Source organism: Marmota marmota, unplaced genomic scaffold (genome assembly GCF_001458135.2).
Source record: "Marmota marmota marmota unplaced genomic scaffold, marMar, whole genome shotgun sequence".
Lineage (NCBI taxonomy): Eukaryota > Metazoa > Chordata > Mammalia > Rodentia > Sciuridae > Marmota > Marmota marmota.
In genome coordinates, this window is record NW_025999990.1 from 44,445,292 (window position 1) to 44,454,705 (window position 9,414).

Below are 9,414 nucleotides of genomic sequence, written 5' to 3' on the forward strand. Positions count from 1 at the left end.
TATACTACAGAGCAATAGTAACAAAAACAGCATGGTACTGGTACCAAAACAGGCGGGTGGACCAATGGTACAGAATAGAGGACACAGAAACCAATCCACAAAACTACAACTATCTTATATTTGATAAAGGGGCTAAAAGCATGCAATGGAGGAAGGATAGCATCTTCAACAAATGGTGCTGGGAAAACTGGAAATCCATATGCAACAAAATGAAACTGAATCCCTTTCTCTCGCCATGCACAAAAGTTAATTCAAAATGGATCAAGGAGCTTGATATCAAATCAGAGACACGCCGTCTGATAGAAGAAAAAGTTGGCTACGATCTACATACTGTGGGGTCGGGCTCCAAATTCCTCAATAGGACACCCATAGCACAAAAGTTAATAACTAGAATCAACAAATGGGACTTACTCAAACTAAAAAGTTTTTTCTCAGCAAAAGAAACAATAAGAGAGGTAAATAGGGAGCCTACACCCTGGGAACAAATCTTTACTCCTCACACTTCAGATAGAGCCCTAATATCCAGAGTATACAAAGAACTCAAAAAATTAGACAATAAGAGAACAAACAACCCAATCAACAAATGGGCCAAGGACCTGAACAGACACTTCTCAGAGGAGGACATACAGTCAATCAACAAGTACATGAAAAAATGCTCACCATCTCTAGCTGTCAGAGAAATGCAAATCAAAACCACCCTAAGATACCATCTCACTCCAGTAAGATTGGCAGCCATTATGAAGTCAAACAACAACAAGTGCTGGCGAGGATGTGGGGAAAAGGGTACACTTGTACATTGCTGGTGGGACTGCAAATTGGTGCAGCCAATTTGGAAAGCAGTATGGAGATTTCTTGGAAAGCTGGGAATGGAGCCACCATTTGACCCAGCTATTCCCCTTCTTGGTCTATTCCCTAAAGACCTAAAAAGAGCATGCTACAGGGACACTGCTACATCGATGTTCATAGCAGCACAATTCACAATAGCAAGACTGTGGAACCAACCTAGATGCCCTTCAATAGACGAATGGATAAAAAAAATGTGGCATTTATACACAATGGAGTATTACTCTGCATTAAAAAATGACAAAATCATAGAATTTACAGGGAAATGGATGGCATTAGAGCAGATTATGCTAAGTGAAGCTAGCCAATCCCTAAAAAACAAATGCCAAATGTCTTCTTTGATATAAGGAGAGTAACTAAGAACAGAGTAGGGACGAAGAGCATGAGAAGATGATTAACATTAAACAGGGATGAGAGGTGGGAGGGAAAGGGAGAGAGAAGGGAAATTGCATGGAAATGGAAGGAGACCCTCAGGGTTATACAATAGTACATACAAGAGGAAGTGAGGGGAAAGGGGAAAATAATACAAGGGGGAGAAATGAATGACAGTAGAGGGGGTAGAGAGAGAAGAGGGGAGGGGAGGGTAGGGGGGATAGTAGAGGATAGGAAAGGCAGCAGAACACAACAGACACTAGTATGGCAACATGTAAATCAATGGATATGTAACTGATGTGCTTCTGCAATCTGTATATGGGGTAAAAATGGGAGTTCATAACCCACTTGAATCAAAGTGTGAAATATGATATATCTAGAACTATGTAATGTTTTGAACAACCAACAATAAAAAATTTAAAAAAAGAAAAAAAATATTGACAAGCTAGACTTCATTGAAATGGAAAATTGTTCTTCAAAAATGTCAAGAGACATGAAGAAAGCAGTAGTCAAAAAAAAGTGATATGTACCCAGCAATCTTGTAATACAAGAGTAAGATGACAGACATCTCAGTTTAACAAAAATCGTAACATATTTGAATAAAAACGTCATCAATGAAGATTAGCAAAGGGCCAAATAATATACCTCAAAGTACTCAGTTTCATTTATCTTTAAGGAAATATTCACTATAATGAGCTATATGCACTAGAATGGCTAACATCAAAACCACTGACAACATCAACTATTGGTGATTATAAATGTAAAACTGATACATTTACTTTAAGGAAAAAGTTTACTAAATTGATATCTATGCTTGACATAAAACCTAACAATTCCACCTTAAACTAAGAGAAGTGAAAACATGCACACAAATGCATGAACATACTTAATCATAACATTGTATGTAAGAGTCCCAAATCAGAAATAATCTGTACACTTCTGTCCCCCCAAATGTAGATATGTATACAATAAACTACGTTTCTTGACTTGAAGAATTAACCAGAGAGACACCTTTAACCAAATCAACAAGAGAAAGAAAGAGAGCACAAACACTTCTGGATTTCATCCAGAGGATCATTAGAAACTATTTTGAAAATTTTTACTCTAATAAAATGGAAAATCTAGAAAACATTGACACATTTCCACATACATAAGAGCTGCCCAGATTGAACCAGAAAGATATAGAAAACCTAAACAGACCAATATCAAATAATGAAATTGAAATAGCAATTAAAAGACTTTCAACAAAGTAAAGCCCAGGATCAGATGAATTCTCAGCCAAGTTCTATCAGAAATTTAAAGTAGAACAAACACTAGTCTTTCTCAAATCATTCCATGAAATAGAAAGGGAGGAAACACTTTCAAATACATTCTATAAAAATAGTGCAATCCTGATACCAAAACCAAACAAAGACATCAAGGAAAGGAAACTAGAGATCAATATCCCAGATGAACATTGATGCAAAAATACTTTAAAAATATTATCAAACCATATTCAAAACCCCATGAAGAATATAATATACTATGATCAAGTGGGTTTCATTGCAGGGATGGAAGGCTTGTTCAGGCACAAATCAATGTATATAATTCACCACATAAATAAAATTAGGGACACGAATCACAGGATCATATCAATAGAAAAGGTCTTTGGAAGAATCCAACACCCACTCATGTTATCCCTAGTTGAAAAACTAGGGCTAGAAGGAACTTCAACATTATAAAAGTTATATATGACAAATCCAAAGCCAACATTACACTAAACAAATAAAATAACAACAACAAAAGTATTTTGCTTAAAACTGGGAAGAGAAGGATGTCTACTCTCACCACTTGTCTTCAATATAGTTTGCAAAATTTTACCAGAGCAGTTGGGCAAGAGATAGAAATTAAAGGAATACAAATAGAAGTCAAATTTTCTGTTTATTGAAGACATGATCCTATATCTAGAAGACCCCAAAACTCCACCAGAAGATATGTAGAGCTGATTCATGAATTTAGCAAAGTAGCAGAATAAAAGATCAACATTCATAAATCAATAGCTTTCCTATTGTATAAGGGTGATACTGCTGAAAAAGAAATAAAAACCATCTTGTTCACAATAAACTAAAAAATGAAAACTAAAAATTAAAAAAACTATTTGAGAATTAATCTAACCAAGGAGGTGAAAATCTCTACAATGAAAATTATAGAACCCTGAAGAAAGAAATTGAAGACCTTAGAAGATGAACAAGCTCCCATGTTCATGGATATGCAGAATATTGTCAAGATGGCCATGCTATCAAAAGCAATATACAGATTCAATGCAATCCCCTTAAAAATACCAACAACAGTCTTCAGAAAACTAGAAAAAACTTTTCTTAAATTCATTTGGAAGAATAAGAGACCCAGAATAGCCAAAGCAATCCTGAGCAAGAGTGGCAATGTAGGAGGCATCCTAATACCTGATCTCAAATTATACTAGAGCTATAGTAACGAAAACAGCATGGTATTGGAATCAAATAGACATAAAGACAAATAGAAAACACAGACAATCCCATATACTTATAGTCATTTGATATTTAACAAAGGTGAGAAAAATACATGTTGGAGAAATACCAAGGGGTATGATATCTGGTCATATTGTGTTTTCATTTTTGGTTGTGTGAGGAATCTCCATACTGGTTTCCAGTGTGGAAAGTCTTACCAAAAATGTCTGAGTATACCTTTTTCCCCCACATCTTTGCTAACATTTATTATTTGTATTCTTGAAAACTGACATTCTCATTGGTGTGAGATGAAATTCCAGTTTAATTTTGATTTGCATTTTCCTAATTGTTAGTGATGTTGAACAATTTTTCATAATTTTTGCTCACTATATATGTAGAATGTAGCAATTCAAAAAATCAACAAGCAAAAGGAAGATCAGTAGAGGAATGAGAGTATGGGGAGGCAGGAGGTGACTGAGATTGAGTAAGTCAAATTCCATTGTCAAAACGAACTCAATTACTATGTACAATTATAATATTCTAATAAAAAGGAGTAAGAGTGCCTAGGAAGAAAGATTCTGCAACATCATGGTAAATGTCTATAGTAATAATTTTCTGCCTTTTCCTTAAAAAAAAAAAGTGACCCATACTTGGGTAAGACACACCTGGCAACAGGGAAAATATTTTTCAAGGACTTTTGAGTATTGTGTTTGTGTTGACAAATTCTGGGGTTCTCAAGCATATTAATGCACCACTGTTCAGGTGTATGACATATGGATACCAACTAATAAATGAAGTCCCAAACTGGCTCAGTTATTTCACCTGGTAATCATCTTTCCAGTTTCTAAATGTATCATTGTAATGAATGTATATAATGGCTGTTTTTAAAAGCCCATACCTTGGTTTCTTGGCCTGTAGTGTAAGAGTTATCAAATTCAGAAAATCCAAGTTAAGTCTCTGAAACTTCCTTTCCTTTATCCCTATATTGGCAGTCACTATAATAAATTTTTTAAAAAATGATTGCATTCCACAATAGAACCATAGACGTTTTAATCAGCTTTTTCACTGCTGGGACCAAAAGTTATGACAAGAACAATCTTAGAAAAATTTATTTTAAGGCTCATGGTTTCAAAAGTGTGAGTCCATAGGAAGCTGGCTTCATGCCTTGGGGCTCGAGGTGAGGCTGAACATCAGGTTGGAAGAGTATGGTAGAGGGAAGTGGCTCATGTGATGATCAGGAAGAGGAGATACATACAAAATATATACCCCAAAGGCATGTCCCCAAAGACCCACCTCCTCCAGTTACACCCTGACAGCTTTCAGTCATCACCCAGTTAATCCCATCAGGAGATTTTTGGTACTGATTGGATTAAGGCCCTTATAACCCGGTCATTTGCCCTCTAAAACTTCTTACATTGTCTCATACATAAGCTTTTGAGGGAAACCTCACATTTGAACCATAACAATAACTAATGCCGCACTTGAGTATATAAAGAATTCAGGGGTAGTAATCCATATCACATCTTCCTTTGGGTCACCAGTCTGAACTTTTTAAAAGCCTAATAGGTTTTAGTGTACAGCAGTCAACTACTACAAACACAAGTAGGTAGTAATCCCAAGTACAGATATCATGAAGATGTGATCTTTGTTGAAGCAGACTGTCAAAGCTGGATGAATATGAAATGTTGTCAATGTGTTATAGTTAAAGCTTTGTCCTGGGGTTTCATAAACTGACTTCCAGACCACTCACGGATAATCAAATCAAGCCTTTATTGAAGCACACCGGTGGTGGCTGACTAGAACATAAAGCGGTTCCCCTGATCAGCTCCCAAAAATTGCAAGGGCGCTTCTTATAAGCCTGAAAACCACAAAAGGGATGTTCGGGGGTCTAGCCAATGCAAGCCAGCCAGGTTACAGAAGCGGGAGAGTGCAGTCAAGTGGTGGGAAGCCTAACCAATCACAGTTAGCCCAGTCACCCCAGTTACAGAAACAGAGCCCCGTTACCCTAGTTACAGAAACAATGCCCCATTAGGTAGTTCCGTGTTTTTAAAGGTTTCTATAGCAAAAGGAAAAGAACATCTTGCCCCAGTCATGACTCTTCTACTTGGCATGGTTGTTTTACAGGATGAAGTCATAAAATAAAAATGGAGTCGCATTTGCTTCTACTGTCACAAAACAAATGATGAATGAATTATTTTCCACACTTATCATAAAAAATTAAAGTTATTTGGGCTTCCCAAGGATGGGCAATGATATACATTTCACATGTATGGTTCTTCCTTCACAACTTCCCTCTTGTTGAACCATTTTTATTAAATTTATATTCTTTTTATACCTTTCACAAGATGGCATAAACGGACCTAAATCACATGAACATTCTGCAGAACACAACAATGGTCTACAGTATCAGTGACATCATATTTATTGGTCCAGAGGAGCAAGTCATTACAATTGTTTTGGATGCTTTAGTAAGACTATTCATTTCAGAAGTGGGAGATGGAAGATTCAGTCACATGAATGGAATTTTTAGGAATCTAAGAGTCCGGGGCATTCTCCCAAAAGTAAAAGAAAGGATAAATTATTACATATCATATCCCTTGCCAATTAAAAACATGGCCAAATGGACCACAATGTATATTAGGCCCCTTGAAGATAACAGAGGGAGAATATTCTTCACTTGGAAATGTTCTCATTCATTTACTAAGTGACAAAAAAGTTGGCCAATTTTGAGTAGAGCCCAGAATAGTAAAGGACTCATCAACAGATCCATGTTAGGTACCAACAGTCCTGCTGTTTAGGCCCTATTACTGGGCAAGCATTATAGGATTAACAGTATCTATGGTGACAAAAAAGTGTCTTTTGTAACTTATAGAAAGCTCAATAGAAGAAACACAATGTATACCTGAAGGGATTCTGCAGAAGGAAGCTATATGATTTGCAAACTGGCTGGTGGTATGTTAGAGCTCCCCATTAGAAGCTGGGTGCTCTTGTCACCATCAAGTCATCATCTGGAGCAGGCCTAGAAGAACTCTGTTATAAAAGTTGTACATCTAGGATGGGGACCAGAGAGCACAAGAGAGCTACGTGAGAAGGTGATCCAAACCTCAGGTCATTACGACTGTTGTATCACGGCCTCCCTCTCAGTTCCTATTTATGGTAACATGGAGGTTCTCATGACTAGCTGATAGAAAAGGAAAACGAAATGAAACACTAATGCACTGCAGTTCTTCTCATGGGTGGCACTCAAGAAGGAAAAATAGGAGGGGAAATGCTCCCAAGGGCCAGTGCTTCGAAGGGTGCACCTGACTATCCAGGAACAGAAACAGGCCAAGGCAACAATGTACTCAGACTCACCTTCCATGACAACGGCTTGTCTGGACAGGAAGAAAAATTGGCGAGAGAAAAATTGAGATACTGGGGGAAAAAAGGGGAAAAAGTGTATATACTGTCTTATGGTTATGTGTAAGAAGAGTGAAGAATTTTGTTTTAAATCTTAGTACAGGCCAAAGAACATCTCCATGGAAGAGGCACTAAATAAGTACATGAAATAATTTAAGCAAATGACAAAAACCAATGTTTGTCATATCCACCCCAAGGCTAACCCAGTGCATTCAGAAATGGAATGGCTATAGCAGCAGAGCACAAAAGCTTCTTGCCTTTGGACTCTGCTCACTGAGGCTGCTCTGGTCACTCCACTGTCACAAGTCCACCCTATCAGCAGAAGAGACAAATTTGCTAACTCCTGATACCTCATTCTTCAAGGTGAACAACTAACTAGTCAGATAGTTATCTGGACTCCTTGTCCTGGTAGGATGGTCAGTGATTTGGGATGACTAGCAGTAACCCATATTTTGGTTACGGATTTTTATTTTTTTGAGGGCTGTACTTCTGCTAGCAACATTTTTCTAAGGGCTCAAAGTATTTGACTCACCAATAGAATCAGGCAGAACAATGCCCCAGACTAAAAGATCCACATTACATGGAAGTTGCATTAGTAAGTGTACAGCCATGGGATTTCACCATCCTCTTACACACCACTTTACCCAGAAATTGCTGACTTATTAGAACAATGCAATCGCTTGTTGGACCTAGAGCTAAACACTAGCTTGTAAGTGATGCTCTGTGAATATCATGCCATCCTCCAGGGCACATTATACCTTAATTAAATGTTCACTCTTTGTTGTTGAGACATTTCTGAAATATGAAAATAAGTTATCCTAGTTAACATCACTTTGGGTGCGGGGGAGGACCAGGGATTGAACTCAGGGGCATTCAACCATTGAACCACATCCCACAGCCCTGTTTTGTATTTTATTTAGAGACAGGGTCTCTAAGTTGCTTACAGCTCAAGTTGCTGAGGCTGGCTTTGAACTCACGCTCCTCCTGTCTCAGCCTCCCAAGCCATTGGGATTACAGGTGTGTGCTACTGTGCCTGACCTAACATAACTCTTAATACCCACATGGGGAATTTGAACTTCCTATCCCTACAGGTCTTGGTTCCCAGAGGGTGAACACTTATCCTGATGAAATAGTTCCACTTGACATGAATTCCTATAAATTGATGACGAATGACTTTGGGTCCTTTTTGCCAAGGGTCCCAAGGACAAGGAAAGGATTCACCTTTGTAAGAGGATGACTATCACCTAGAGGAGGTAGGATTGATGACATAAAGGGAGCTGCCACTGAAGTGTCTCTTGACATTCCCATGGCCAATTTGGATAAATTGGCAGATTCCCCTGTCAAAGTCTGAGACAAGCATGGTGAGCAGGGGGCTCAATTATCCCAGGTTTCATGGTATATATCAGCAGATGAGGGGAGAGTGTCTAGGAAAGATTATGGAGGGGGGAAGCAATGAGTGTCAGTTGTGGCTTTGAGACCAATTGTAGTAGCTGTAGTTGATTTCACTAGCCTTCCATTTAAAATTTCCTCTGGGAGAAGGACCAACCAGAATCCCAGAGAAGGTGACCTGAAATGGGATGGACTTTCTATGCAAGCAGACAGATCTATTTGCGTCAGTGTGGACTGTAGTGAGACCTTAGTTCCCTGTCTAGGACAGAGAGGCTTATTCCATCAGCTGCTTGGATGATTTGATTGGCTATTGACAACCCACATCTCAGTCCCTCTCTTGTAATTTTCTTGACCCATTGGAGCTATCTTATCTGATGTCAAATCCCTTCCCAAGGGGCAGCTTATATCTAGTGGGTGATCAGTTTTATGGTCACAGTGGGGTTCCTGATATTAATTCAACATCAGTTGGAAGATCTACCCAAGATCTAGATCTCTATGGAATTGACCGAATCATCTACTGCAATTTTCTCTTGGCACAGGTATTTCTCTCAAAAGTAAATCATTAATCTTTATGCAAATCTCTGATTCATTCTATTTGGCAGAAAATCTGAGATAGGATATGTAAATATGTTACATGCCCATAGAAATATGCCAGATTTTATTGATACTTGTTTAGGATGGCAGGATTTGGGATGATTTTAATTTTCTCTTTTGTATTGTTATGCTTTTGAGTGTTTCTATAATTGTCATCAACTCTTATCAAAATAAATAATTGTTAAAAATTTTAAAGCTGTTACGAAAAAGTACTGTTTTTGAAATCAGAAAAGTTGGGTTCAAATCCAGGCCATGTGGCATTTGTCATTCAGCAATTTTCTGAAATTCAGTTTCATCTGTAAGATATGGAGAGTCATAATTATGCAGCTTGGATTTGTTTTGAGGAGGAACA